The sequence below is a fragment of the Mobula birostris genome, chromosome 8, assembly GCF_030028105.1.
Source record: "Mobula birostris isolate sMobBir1 chromosome 8, sMobBir1.hap1, whole genome shotgun sequence".
NCBI classification, from domain to species: domain Eukaryota; kingdom Metazoa; phylum Chordata; class Chondrichthyes; order Myliobatiformes; family Myliobatidae; genus Mobula; species Mobula birostris.
Window position 1 is genome coordinate 37,287,597 of NC_092377.1, and position 15,434 is coordinate 37,303,030.

A 15,434-nucleotide genomic window follows, 5' to 3' on the forward strand; every position below is an offset into this window, starting at 1 on the left:
TCAGAATGGAATATCTTAGGCAGGCCAATATCAGGTATTTTGGTAAGCAAACATCTCACTACCACCATGTTGTGTCTTTACTATCATTGCTTCTGTGATGGCACAATGGTTTTTATGAGGATATCCTGAGTTAAATTTCCATGATCTTTCAAAAATAAATGGTGAGCTTTGAATGGGCCAAGAGTGGTCCATCTATTGTTGAAATACATGAAGGTAAATTTATTGCAGTTTGGAGCATTTTTGTTACTTAAATGGTTTTGTAATTTCCTGAAGATGTTTCTAAACACATTAATAATATTTACCACATTCATATGGTGTGTTTCATGATGTGGGACTATTTCACTGAAGATGTTTCTAAACACATTAATAATATTTACCACATTCATATGGTGTGTTTCATGATGTGGGACTATTTCACTGTGATATGAGCCTATCAATTCTGAAAGATGGGCGCTTTTCAAATGGCAGGGCAGCATGAGACAAAATGTTGAAAGAAAACTCTGCCTTTTTTGGACTGATGGGCCAGATTTCTTCCAAACAGTTGAGAAATGGTTATGACAACAATGAATCTACTTCTGTCAGTAAGGACATATTCATTGGTAAACCTGAGCTCTCGAAAAAGTTTTACAGAGTCCTTGTGTGTGGTAGTGATCATAAAATTTTCCATCTGTCCTGAAGCAGACATCAGCTGACATGATTTTAGTGACTGGCAGTGAGTTGGTGGCAGAGGGTAAGTTTAGGTTTTGTAGTTACATGATACCATTTCTCTGAAGCTTGGCTTAAGTCCCCTAATCCAAACAAATCTTGGTGAATCTCCTCTGTGTAGTGATTGCAGTGGAGAATATATAGAAAAGATTCACCAGAATTTACCTGCATTTGACAACTTAAGCCCAGCTATCAGTATCAGAATCAGGTTTATCATCACTAGCATGTGACGTGAAATTTAACTTGGCAGCCGTTCAATACAATTCATAATATAGAAGAGAAAAGAAAACAATAAATGAAATAAAAATAATAACAATAATAAATAAATAAGTAAATCAATTACAGTATACATATATTGAACAGATTAAAAAATGGAAAAAACAGAAATACTGTATGTTAAAAAAAAGTGAGGCAGTGTCCAAGGGTTCAATGTTCATTTAGGAATCGGATGCCTTCAAATCACTCCCTAGAGCTGTTTTTCCCTAGGGTGGCCTTGATAGAGTGGATGTAGAGAGGATATTTCCAATAGTGTGAGAGTCTAAGACCCGAGGACACAGCCTCAGAATAGAGGGGTATCCTTTCAGAATAGAGATGAGGAGGAACTTCTTTAGCCAGAGTGTGGTAAATCTGTGGAATTCTTTGCCACAGACAGCTGTGGAGGCCAAGCCTTTATGTATATTTGAGCCAGAGAATGATAGATTCTTGATTGATCAGGCCATGAAGGGATACAGGGAGAAGGCAGGAGATTGGGGCTGAGAGGAAAATTGGATCAGCCTTGATGAAATGGCAGAGCAGCCTCAATGGGTCAAGTGGCCTAATTCTGCTTCTATATCATATGGTCTTGTGGCCTTAGAGTGAAGGAGTCCTCATAGATCTGTATAAAATTATAAGAGGTATAGATAGGGTAGACAGATAGAATCTCTTTTTTCTATGGTAGGTATATCAAAAATGAAGAAATTAGAAACCAACCTTGAGTGCACAGAATTTTTAAGAAGACCTGAAGAGAAATACTTTTAGACAGAGAGTGGTTGATATCTAGAATACACGGCCAGAGGAGCTTGTGGATTGAGATGCAATCATTATGTTTAAGGGATATTTAGAAAAACATTTAAATAGACAAGACATAGAAGGATGCAGACTTATTTGGGAAATGGAATTAGTAGGGATGGGCAATACACTGGCATGGATGTGATGAGTCATTTTGGTGCCGTACCTCTTTGAGTCTTTAACCCTATTCCTTTAATATCTGACACAAAATTACTTTGAAAAATTTGAGGCCCTTTGAAACTCAGATTGAAAAGCAGGAAAACCAATAGCATTAGTTCAGAATCAGAATCAGGTTTAATATCACTGGCATATGTCATGAAATTTGTTAACTTTACGGCAGCAGTACACGATGCATGAGAAAAACTGAGTTAGAATAAGTATATATATGTGTTTAATAAATAGTTAAATTGAAACAAGTAGTGCAAAAAGGAGGAACAAAAAAGAAGTGAGGTAGTGTTAACACGAGGAAATGAGGTAGTGTTCATGGGTTCAATGTCCATTTAGAAATCTGATGGCAGAGGGGAGGAAGCTGTTCCTGAATTGCTGAGTTGATAATGTAATGAATTATCGAGGCACTGAGAAGTCTTCCTTACACTGATGTAAACCAACCTCAATTACATCAGATGGAGAATTGCTATATTCAACCTGAATTCTGGAAAGCCAATAAGGGCGCCAAGAGGCAATATCGAGCCAAGTTGGAAGCCCAGGCTAACCAGAGGGATGCCGGTTGACTATGGCAGGGTCAAAATGAGATCACTGAGTGCAAAGAAAAGGCTGGGAATATCAATAACTGTGGCACTCTCTTCCTGACGAACTTAACATATTCTACGCAAGATTCGAATAGAAGAAGAGCGTCCCGCTCCCTCCGGATGAACTGGACCTGGTGGCATCGAGATTCATCGTCACTGAAGAGGACATTAGAAGGGCCTTCCTGAAGATAAATCCAAGGAAGGTGACGGGCCCAGATGGCGTCCCGGGATGGGTTTTCCAGGCCTGTGCAAGTGAGCTAGCAGGAGTGTTTGCTGACATCTTCAACTGCTCCTTGCTTCAGTCTAAGATCCCCTCGTGTTTTAAGAAGGCAATGATAATCCTGGTGCTGAAGAAGAGCAAGGTGGCATGCCTGAATGACTATCGATCTGTGGCTCTGATATCAATTGCTATGAAGTGCTTTGAGTGATTGGTTATGGCTCACATCAACCACAGCCTACCGGTCAACCTCAACGCTTTGCAATTCGCTTACTAGAGCAACAGGTCAACAGCAGATACCATCTCTCTGGCCCTACATTCCTCCTTAGAATACCTGGAGAAAAAAGATGCATAAGTTAGGCTCCTTTTCATTGACTACAGCTCTGCCTTTAATACCATCATTCCAAATAAACTGATTCCTTACCTCCGGAACCTGGGCCTTAGCACAGCCCAGCACATCACACAAACCAATCTTGCATCCTTGGACTCACTTTACACCGCATGCTGTCGGAGCAGTGCTGCTAGGATAATCAAGAACATGACCCACCCAGCCAACATACTTTTCGTCCCTCTTCCCTCCGGGAGAAGGCTCAGGAGTTTGAAGACTCGTAAGGCCAGATTTGGGAACAGCTTCTTTCCAACTGTGATAAGACTGCTGAACGGATCCTGACCGGGATCTGGGCCGTACCCTCCAAATATCCGGACCTGCCTCTCGGTTTTTTTGCACTATCTTACTTTCCACTTTCTATTTTCTACTTATTATTTATGATTTAAATTTTTAATATTTACTATCCATTTGTACTCCAGGGAGCGGGAAGCGCAGAATCAAATATTGCTGTGAAAGTATAAAGTATAAAAATAATAGGAAGCTAATTGCATTCATTGTGTCAAGATGTCCACAAGAAGAGTATGTTCCAATTAGTTTGATGCCCTTTTCAACATATTAATTTCAAATTGTAACAAGAGGAACTTTATGACTCATTAGAAATCTGCTGTTGATTTGTAAAGTGAAGCAGCTAGGAAACAAAGAGTAATGCTTTTTTCCAAAATTACTACTAAAGTTATATACGTGATAACATTAAATACAATTCTGAAAGTATCAAACACCATTCAAAATGATTCACTCACAACAAACTTTCCACAATTCGCATAGCTCCCTGATGTTAAGTTTGTTTTTCTTTAAGCAAAGTATATAATGTTCCATTATGAACCACATACTTTGAAAGTATTTCCATCTTTTGACAAGTGATTCAAACAATTTATTTATTTGATAGCATCACAACACTATGACAGGAGTATTACAAATCTAACCCAGGCACTAGGCCCATATTCCTCTGAAATATTTCTCCATCACACGAATCACACCGAACTGAGAACATCACAAACAATTCACAACAAATTCAATAGGCACGACAGCACAGGGTTGATTTTCACTTGCTTTCACTTTTGCAAATAGTTTCATATACAAAACTTTTTGTAAACCTTAAAACCAACCACCATTTATAGCATCAGACCACTACACCATAGTTGGTGTTATGCCATATTTATTTCTTAATATAGCAAAATAAGATATACAATATTTAAACAGCTTGTCGATTTGACTGACTATAATAAATGACTGAATCTGTTGCTTGTTTTAAGTAACTGAGTCCATGTACTGTTTGGAAATTGTTTTGCTTGGTAATGAGATTCCTTTTTCTCCTTATATATCCATAGAAAGTTTCCATTTCAGTACCTGCAAGTTAATCCGACTCCGCAGAGAAAAATCTGACGCATAATATGCTGATTCTGCATCTTTCTGCATAATATACACTAAAGATTCTTTAATAAATTGAAACAGATTGACCATAATTTTAATATGCATTCCTGTTAGAAGTTACTGCTTTATATGTATAATCATAGCATGATATAAAATATCTTCAAATTAAAATGACTTTAAATCCTCTGATTTACAAATTGCAATCTGATACATGACTTGAGTTACTTTTCTTGCATTTTGCTTCTTCCCGGTGACTCAGCTGCTACAATAAATTTATTGTCGTCACGGAACTAGTTTAAATACTTTTTAAAAGATTTCAGTTGTAGAATTTTGCAGGACAGAGGCTGAAATGAATTTAAATACAAATTCTACTTCTGAATTGTTTAGTCTGCATTTTCCAACTTTAGTTCCTATTTTGGGAATTTCCAAAATGGCTACCAAGGAAATTACTACATCAATCCAAAATTTTTGCAACTTTGAGTATACAGGAAAAAATTGGTGGCTGAAATCCAACCTCAGTGGTAATAACATTATGGAATATTGTCCAGTTGATAAGCAGGGGATAGCTAATTGCTGAAACCACAGGGGATACAGTGGAAAATGGCTGTCAGTGTGAAGCATACAATGATGGCATATTAAAGAAAGCGGAAATTGCCATTCCTGTAGAGATTAGTCGACAAGCACTGAGAGCAATCAAAGTGCAGAAAAGCTGGATTAATCCCAGCTTGTTTCTGTCAATACCTCAGAGGGGTTAAACTGTATCCATGGCTACTTGGTAAAGTTTGTCTCAGTGTTGTGGCTAACCATGAGTTTGCTCCAGGAAGCACAGACCTGTGGAGGACAAACAATAGGGCATGTTTTGGAGAATTCACTGAGGAGAGACCAAGAGAACTGACAGTGACCTATGATTTACACAATGTATATTGTACATATATTTATATATTGTATCTAGGAAGCAGGTAAACACCACATGTCATGTTAATGTATGTAGTCAGGAGACTAAAATTCCCTTGAATGATGTACTGGCATTAGATTTGTTGAGAAAATTGCAAGAGATTAACCCCCAAATTTTCTGGAGCACAGCATATGCATGCAGTTGTGAAATACCAGATGTGCGTTAAGACACAGTCATTTGGCGCAGTCTACAATGAATGTGAACAGACTATTGAACTGAGGAGAGCATAAAACATGTACCCAACGCTGTTGTCAGGTCACACCCCCATTTGTCCCCCTCCTAACAGGATTCAAATGTTAGCAAACGCACAGGGAACACTTCTACCATTTCATCAGGGCAGGGAGCCAAGCATCACCTGAGTGACTGCATTTGATGAGATTATTGGGTAAACCGGGAAAAGAGTTCATCATGGCCGAATTCTGGGTAGATGTTTTGGTGCAATTAAAAATGAGAAAACTTCTAACTTTGAGTTCTGAGCTGATCTCACAATTGTGGATAATTCATACTAATCCTCTTAAGAGAATCACTGCAGAGTTTTTGAATTTGACAAAGTAATCTATTAAAAGACATTTTTTGAATAGATTTATTGCATATTAAGAAACAGCAAGGGTAAAAAGACCCTGATAGAAGTTATATACATACTGCTGAGCAGTAGTCAGGATGTGGGCTACAGATTATAAAAGGAGATAGAAAACACTTGTCATAAGTGCAATGTTATAATAGTCATGGGGCGTTTCAATATGCACATAGATTGAGAAAATCAAGTTAGTGCTGGACCCAAGACAGAGGATTTGTAGAATGCCTATGAAATTGCTTCTTAGAGCAGCGTGTGGTTGAGCCCACTAGGTAAAAGGCTATTCTGGTTTGTATGACCTGATGTGATTAGGGAGCTTAAGGTAAAGGAGCCGTTAGGAGATAGCAATCACAGTTACAAAATACACGTGGACTAAGATGTTAACTGCCCTGTGCTATCACCAGTGGGATCATCAGTTGATCTGCCACCTGTCTTCAGGAGTTTCGGCCCGCTTATGATCAAGACTCCCTCGAGGTGGTGGGCTAGCAGTACTAAAGCACCACCTCCCACTGGTGAGTTTAAAAACTTGGCAACTGCCTATATCAGAGTTGTTGGTCACTTCCATCCAACAGATATCCTGCTCTTCAGGTGTCTATGCAACTACTGAAGGGTTTGCAAGATATGTATACACTGTCTGACTATCTGCCCCTCTGGACATACTTGGTCCACACCCATGCTGATCCTTTCTCTGCTGCCTCAGCTGCAGCCCTGCTGTATGGTAGACTTCACCCTGTAACTTGAGAGGGAAAAGCTGAAGTCAGATCTATCAGTATTACAGTGGAGTAAAGGGAATTATAGAGGCATAAGAGAAAAGCTGGTCAAAGTTGTTTGGAAGGGGATTTTAGCGGGGATGACAGCAAAATGTCAATGATTGGAGATTCTGGTAGAAACTTGGAAGGTATAGGATAGATGCATCCCAAAGAAGAAGCAGTATTCTAAAGGCAGGATGATGTGACTGTGGCTGACAAGGAAAGTCGAAAACAACACAAAAGCAAAAGAGAGGGCATATAATAGAACAAAAATTAGTGGGGAGTTAGAGGATTGGGAAGTTTTTAAAAATCAACAGAAAGTAACTAAAAAGCCATCAGGAGGGAAAAGAAGTAGGAAGGTAAACTAGCCAACAATTTCAGGTATATAAAGAGTAGAAGAGAGGGGAGAGTAGATATTGCACTGCTGAAAAAATACATTGGAGAGGCAGTGATGAGGGTCAAGGAAATGTTGGATGAATTAAATAAAGATTTTGCATCCATCTTCAATGTGGAAGGCACAAGCAGTGTTTTGGAAGTTCAAGTGTATCAGGGGGCAGAATTGAGTGCAATTATTATTACTTGAGAGAAGGTGCTTGTAGGCCGAAAGGTCTGAAGGCGGACAAGTCCGAGTCACCTGGACCAAATGGACTACATCCCAGGGTTGTGAAAGATAAGGCTGGAGAGATTGTGGAGGATTTGGTAAAGATCTTTCAATAATCAATAAATTCTGACAGTTTCGGTGGACTGGAAAATTGAAATGCCACTCCACTATTCAAGAAGGGAGGGAGGCAGAAGAAAGGAAATCATAGGCCAATTAGACTAACCTCAGTGGTTAGAAAGATGTTGGAGTCAATTGTTAAGGATGAGGTCTCAGGGTACCTGGAGGCACAAGATAAAATGGGCCAAAAAGAGCTCAGTTTCCTTAAGAGAAAATCTGTTGGAATTCATTAGTTAATAACAAGCAGGATAAACAAAGGAGAATCAGTGGATGTTGTATACTTGAATTTTCAGAAGGCCTTTGACAAGATGTCACACATAAGGCTGTTTAAATCAGAGCCCATGGTATTACAGGAAAGATACTAACATGGATAGATGATTGGCTGATTGGCAGGAGGCAAAGAGTGAGAATAAAAGGAGCCTTTTCTGGTTGGCTGCTGATGACTAGTGGTGTTGCACAGGGTTCGGTGTTGGGACCAATTCTTTTTACATCATATGTCAATGATTTGAATGATGGAATTGATGGCTTTGTGGCCATTTTTATGGATAATATGAAGATAGGTGGAGGGGCAGGTAGTGTTAAGGAAGCAGAGAGGCTGCAGAAGGACTTCGACAGATTAGGAGAATGGGCAAAAAAGTGACAGATGGAATCAAGTGTTGGGAAATGCATGGTCATGCTTAGTAGAAGGAATAAAAGCATAGATTATTTTCTAAACAGGCAGAAAATTCAAATATCCAATGTGCAAAGGGACTTGAGAGTAGTTGTGCAGGATTCATTTAAGGTTAATTTGTGGGTTGAGTTGGTAGTGAGGAAATCAATGCAATTTTAGCATTAACTCTGAGAGGACTAGAAAACAAAGCAAGGATGCAATGCTGAGGCTTTATAAAACATTGTTGAGGCCTCACTTGGAGTATCATGAGCAGTTTTGGGTCCCTTATCTAAGAAAGGATGTGCTGATATCAGAGAGGGTTTAGAGGAGGTTCATGAGAGTGATTCCAGAAATGAAGGGTTATCATATGAGGAACGCTTGATGGCTATGGGCCTATACTCACTGGAAGTTAGAAGAATCGGTGGGGGGGGGGGGCGGGGGGGGTGTTGGTGGTGGTGGAATTGAATTGAAATCTGTCAAATATTGAAAGGTCTACTTTAAGTGTATGTGTAGAGGCTGAGATGAGGGCATTCCAACAGCCAAATCCAGGCTCAGATGGGTGACCTCCCCAGGGGCTGTTGGTCCTTGCAACGATACCCTACAAAGTATTGGAATGGGATTACTTCTCCCATCTGGTTGGCCATCTGAGAATTCAATGGACCTGACAGTTTATCAAGAGACTATATTGGCGGCCATCTATGTCCACAATGTCCATGACCTCTTCTCTGTCTGTCCCACCTGTGCTCAGAATAAGAGTTCATACCAGCAACTTGAGGATATGCTATGTCTGCTGCCTGTGCTCCACTACCCCTGGACCTACCTCTAGGTATATTTTATCACTAAGCTGCCTCCGTTTGGTTATTGTGGATTGATTCTCCAAGGTTTCCCTCTTCATTGCTCTCCCTAAGCTCCCATCAACTCGTAAGACTGCCACCCACATGGTTCATCATGTATTCTGCATGGTTTCCTCCAGGACATGGTGTCTGATTGAGGACTACTGTTTACAGCCCGCTTTTGGAAGGTTTTCAGTTCTCTTTCAGGAGGGATGGCCGGCCTCTCTTCTGGTTTCCACCCTCAATCTAACAGCCAAACTGTGAGAGAGAACCACAAGTTGGAGACAACCCTGCACTGCCTTGCTTCTTCCAACCCCATGTCCTGGAGTTCCCATTTTGTGTGGGCAGAGATTGCCTACAATAGCCTTCAGTCATCCTCCACTGGCATGTCCCCCGTAGGATGCCAGAAGGGATTCCAGCCAATGCTTGTCCCTGACTAGGAGATTGATGTGCGAGTTCCCGCTGCTGTTGATCGGTTGAACCAAAGGTACAAATGCGTGGAGACAAGCCATGGATTCTCTGCTGTGCACTCGGAAGCAACATGTCCGGCACGGTGTTAGGCTCCGCTGACAGGTGAGGTCTGTCAAACCAGCAGAGAAAGTCTGACTGGTATTGAAGGTTCTTTTCTGACCCTCTGAGTGAAGAAGTTTCTTCTCATGTTCTGAGTGAGTCATAGAATCAATGAAATGTACAGCAAAGAACAGGCCCTTTGGACCGTCTAGTCTGCACCATGCCATTTAAACTGCTTAATCTCATCCATCTGCACTGGCACCATAGTCCTCCGTAACTCCTCCATCCATGAACATATCCAAACTTCTCTTGAACAGTGAAATCAAGCCTGCATGCACCACTTGTGCTGGCAGCTTGTTCCAAACTCTCATGACCCTCTGAGCGAAGACGTTTCTCTTCAAGTTCGCCTTAAACTTTTCACCTTTCATCCTTAACCCATGACCTCTAATCGTAGTCCCACCAAACCTCAGTGGAAAAAGCCTGCTTGCATCTACCTTACCTATACCCCTCATAATTTTGTATAACTCTATCAAATCTCCTCTCAATCTTTACCTTCCAAAGAATAAATTCCTAATCCATTCAATCTTCCCTTATAACTCAGGTCCCCCAAACCTAGCAAATTGCTTATAAACATTCTCTGTACTATTTCAACCTTATTTACATATTTGCTGTAGGTAGGTGACCAAAACTGCACACAATACTCCAAATTAGGCCTTACCAACATCTTATACAACTTCAACAGAACATCCTATCTCCTGTACTCAGTACTTTGATTAGGAAGGCCGATGTGCCAAAAGCTTTCTTTATGGCCCTATCTACCTGTGACGCCACTATCAACGAATAATGGGCTTGTATTCCCAGATCCCTTTGTCCTACCACACTCCTCAGTGCCCTACTGTTCACTGTGTAAGCCCTACCCTGCTTTGTCCTCCCAAAGTGCAACATCTTGCACTTGTCTGCATTAAATTCCATCTGCCATTTTCAGCCCATTTTTCCCAGCTGGTCCAGATCCCACTGCAAGACATGGTAGCCTTCCTCACTGTCCACAACAGCCCCAATCTTAGTGTCATCTGCAAGTTTGCTGATCCAGTCAATCACATTATCATTCAGATCACTTAAATAGATGACAAAACAGCAATGGACCCAGCACCGGTACTTGCAGCACTCCACTTGTCACAGGGCTCCAGTCAGAAAGGCAACCATCTAATACCAGTCTCTGAGGTCTAATCCAATTTGCTACCTCAGATTGAATGCTGAGTGACTGAATCTTCCTGACCAATCTCCCATGCCGGACCTTGTCAAGTGTCCTGCTAAAGTCCGTGAAGACTACATCCACTGCCTTGCCTTCATCAAATTTCCTGGTAACTTCATCAAATAACTCTATAAGATTGTTAGACATGACATACCTCACACGACACCATGATAACTATCCTTGATCATTTCATGTCTATCCAAATACTCATGGATCTGGTCCCTTAGTATACCTTCCAATAACTTTCCCACTACCAATGTCAGACTTACTGGTGTATAATTTCCTGGTTTATAACTCAGTATTCTCTATTTTCATCTCACTTTCATATTGACCTGTGTCTTGATGCAGCCACAGACATTATCTGTCATATCTGTATTGTCACCAGATGTGATAGTGCAAAGCTCGGCAGGATTGCTTTCCATCATCCACCAATACTTCATTCTATCTGCAACTCTACCACCCACATTACACTGAAATTAGCAATCACACTAGCAAGCGAGAGATATTACGCACACCCACCACATCTTTTAACTTAAATGGATTCCCGATCATGAAACGCCAACATTTAGAATTTTCAACTTATCTAAGAGCATGTTGTCATTGTAATCTCTTCTATTCTTGAACCCACAAATTCATCATTTGACTCTGATGCCTAGTCATTGTCCTTATCAGTCAAGCCCACCAATGTGACTTTGCCACCAAAATGCCAGTCTTTGAACTTTTGCCTCTCCACCTTCATCTCCCACCATTGCTTTAAGATCCCTTTTCACATCCAAGCATTTGGCCTATCTCTAAGCCTTCTACTCTCTCCTTCCTTGTCTTAACATCTATAAAGCACTTCAGAGTGCTTTCCATATGAAATGTACAAGTGGAGAGGCTGGACAGAGGACCATCACCATGTTGTTGTGGAGAAGTTTGTGACCTCCTGAGATCCTGAATTGAATTGAATTGACCTTATTACTTACATCTTTCATGTACCTGAGGAGTAAAAATCTTCATGTTACATCTCCATCAAAATGTGCAAGGTGTAATTTATAATAAATAGTATGTACAACAGGACAGGCAATATAACATAGAAATACAATTGCATCAGCATGAATTAATCAGTCTGATGGCCTGGTGGAAGAAGTTGTCCCAGGGCCTGTTGGTCCTGGCTTTTATGCTGCAGTACTGTTTTCCGGATGGTAGTTGCTAGAACAGTTTGTGGTTGGGGTGACTCAGGTCCCCAATGATCTTTCGGGCCCTTGTTATACACCTGTCTTTGTAAGTGTCTTGAATAGCGGGAAATTCACATCTACAACTGGGCTGCCCGCACCACTCTCTGCAGAGTCCTGTGATTGACCAGACCAGCAGTGATGCAGCCAGTCAGGATGCTCTCAGTTGTGCCCCTGTAGAAAGTTCACAGGATTTGGGGACACACACCAAACCTCTTCATCCATCTGAGGTGAAAGAGGTACTGTTGTGCTTTTTTCACCACACAGCCGGTATGTACAGACCACGAGTTCCTCAGTGATGTGTATTCCAAGGAACTTGAAGCTGTTCACCCTCCCAACCCCAGATCCATTGATGTCAATTGGAGTTAGCCTATCTCCATTCCTCCTGTAGTCCACAACCAGCTCCTTTGTTTTTGCGACGTTGAGGGTGAGGTTGTTTTCTTGACACCACTGTGTCAGGGTGATGACTTCCTCTCTGTAGGCTGCCTTGTTATTATTTGAGATTAGGCCAATCAGTGTAGCATGTCAGCAAATTTAATTAGCAGATTGCCGCTTTGGGTGGTGACACAGTCATGGGTATACAGAGAATAAAGGCTGGGTCTTAGGATGCAGCCCTGAGGGGGCACCTGTGTTGAGGATCAGAGGGGCAGAGGTGAGGGAGCCCACTCTTGCAATCTGTTTGAGATCTGACAGGAAGTCCAGGGTCCAGCTACACAAGGCAGGGTGAAGGCCAAGGTTTCTGAATTTCTTGTCAAGCCTGGAGGGAGTTATGGTGTTGAATGCTGAACTGTGGTCAAAGAACAGCATTCTCACATAAGCATCCTTCTTCCCCAGGTGTAAGGACGGTGTGTAGAGCAGTGGCTATTGCGTCGTCTGTCAATCGGTTGTGTCAGTAGGTGAATTGTAGAGGGTCCATTTTGTGTGGTAGCATGCTGCAGTTGTAGTCCTTGACCAGCCTCTCAAAGCATTTGCTTATTATGGAGGTGAGTGCGACAGGACTCCAGTCGTTCAGGTATGTTACCTTGGCCTTTTTAGATACAGGGTCAATGGTGGATGTTTTGAAGCAGGAGGACACTCTACACCGGGAGAGGGAGAGATTCAAAATGTCTGCAAACACACCTGCCAGTTGAGCTGCGCACATCCTGAGTACCCGCCCTGGGATGCCGTCCAGTCCCGCAGCCTTGCGACTGTCCATTCGTTGGAAACACCTGCACACTTCAGCCTCAGATGACCAAGGTGCAGATCACTTCAGCAGCTCTCCTCGGAGGCTCAGTGTTCGTGATATTGAACCAAGTGTAAAAAAGGTTTAGCTCATCTGGGAGAGAGGCAGTGATGTTGGAAATACCACAGTGCTTAGCTTTGAAGTCTGTTATGGTGTGCAGACCTTGCCATAAGCTGTGTGCACTGTTGGTGGAGAGCTGTGGCTGGATCTTGTCCCTATATTGTCGTTTTGCTGCCTTGATGACTTTGTACAAATCGTTGCTGCATTTCTTGAGTTCCTGTTGGTTACCTGCAATGTAAGCTCTGTGTCGCGTGGTAAGTGCTGCTCAGATGGAAATGTTGATCCAGGGTTTCTGGTTTTAAGACCACAAGACTGTAAGATATAGGAGCAGAAGTAGGCCATTCAGCCCATCGAGTCTGCTTCACCATTCGATCATGGGCGGATCCAATTCTTCCTGTCATCCCTTCTCCCCATACCCTTTGATGCCCTGGCTAATCAAGAAACTTTCTATCTCTGCCTTAAATGCACCCAATGACTTGACCTCCACAGCCGCTCATGGCAACAAAGTCCACAGATTTACCACCCTCTGACTAACGTAATTTCTCCTCATCTCTGTTTTAAATGGACATCCTTCAATCCTGAAGTCGTGCCCTCTTGTCCTAGACTCCCCTACCATGGGAAAGAACTTTGCCCTATCTTAGCTGTTCATGCCTTTTAACATTTGGAATGTTTCTATGAGATCCCCCCTCATTCTCCTGAACTCCAGGGAATACAGCCCAAGAGCTGCCAGATGTTTCTCATACAGTAACCCTTTCATTCCTGGAATCATTCTTGTGAATCTTCTCTGAAACTGCTCCAATGTCAGTATATCCTTTGTAAAATAAAGAGCCCAAAACTGCACACAATACTCCAAGTGCTGTCTCACGAGTGCCTTATAGAGCCTCAACATCACAACCCTGCTCTTAATATTCTAGATCTCTAGAAATAAATGCCAAAATTGCATTTGCCTTCTTCACCACTGACTCAAACTGGAGGTTAACCTTCAGGGTATCTTCCACAAGGACTCCCAAGTCCCTTTGCATCTCTGCATTTTGAATTCTCTCCCCATCTAAATAATAGTCTACCAGTTTATTTCTTCCACCAAAGTGCATGACCATACATTTTCTAACATTGTATTTCATTTGCCGCTTCTTTGCCCATTTCCCTAAACTATCCGAGTCTCTCTGCAGGCTCTCTGTTTCCTCAACACTACCCGCTCCTCCAAATATCTTTGTATCATCAGCAAATTTAGCCACAAATTCATTGATCCCATAGTCCAAATCATTGACATACATTGTAAAAAGCAGTGGTCCCAACACTGACCCTGTGGAACTCCACTGGTAACTGGCAGCCAGTCAGAAGAGGATCCCTTTATTCCCACTCTCTGTTTTCTGCCTATCAGCCAACTCCACCCATGCTATTACTTCCCTGTAATTACATGGACTCTTATCTTGTTAAGCAGCCTCATGTGTGGCACATTGTCAAAGGTCTTCTCAAAATCCAAGTACACCACATCGACTGCATCTCCTTTGTCTACCCTGCTTGTAATTTCCTCAAAAATTGCAGTTGGTTAGTCAATCAGGATTTTCCTTTCAGGAAACCATGCTGGCTTTGGCCTATCTTGTCATGTGCCTCCAGGCATTCTGTAATCTCATCCCTAACAATCGACTCCAACAGCTTCCCAACCACTGATGTCAGGCTAACAGGTCTATAGTTTCCGTTCTGCTGCCTCCCACCCTTCTTAAAAAGCGGAGTAACATTTGCAATTTTCCAGTCATCCAGTATAATGCCAAAGTCTGTCGATTCTTGAAAGATCATTGTTAATGCCTCCGCAATCTCTCCAGCTACTTCCTTCAGAACCCAAGGGTGCATTCCAGCAGGTCCAGGAGATTTATCCACCCTCAGACCATTAAGCTTCCTGAGCACCTTCTCAGTTGTAATTTTCACTGCACAAACTTCACTTCCCTGACACTCTTGAATGTCTGGTATACTGCAGATGTCTTCCATTGTGGAGACTGATGCAAAGTACGCATTCAGTTCCTCTGTCATCTCTATGTCTCTCATTACAATATCTGCAGCATCATTTTCTATTGGTCCTCTATCTATCCTTAACTCTCTTTTACCCTTTATATGCTTAAAAAAGTTTTAAGTATCTTCTTTGGTATTAGTTGCCAGCTTCCTTTTATAATTCACCTTTTCCTTCCTAATGACCATCTTAGTTTCCTTCTGCAATTTTTTAAAA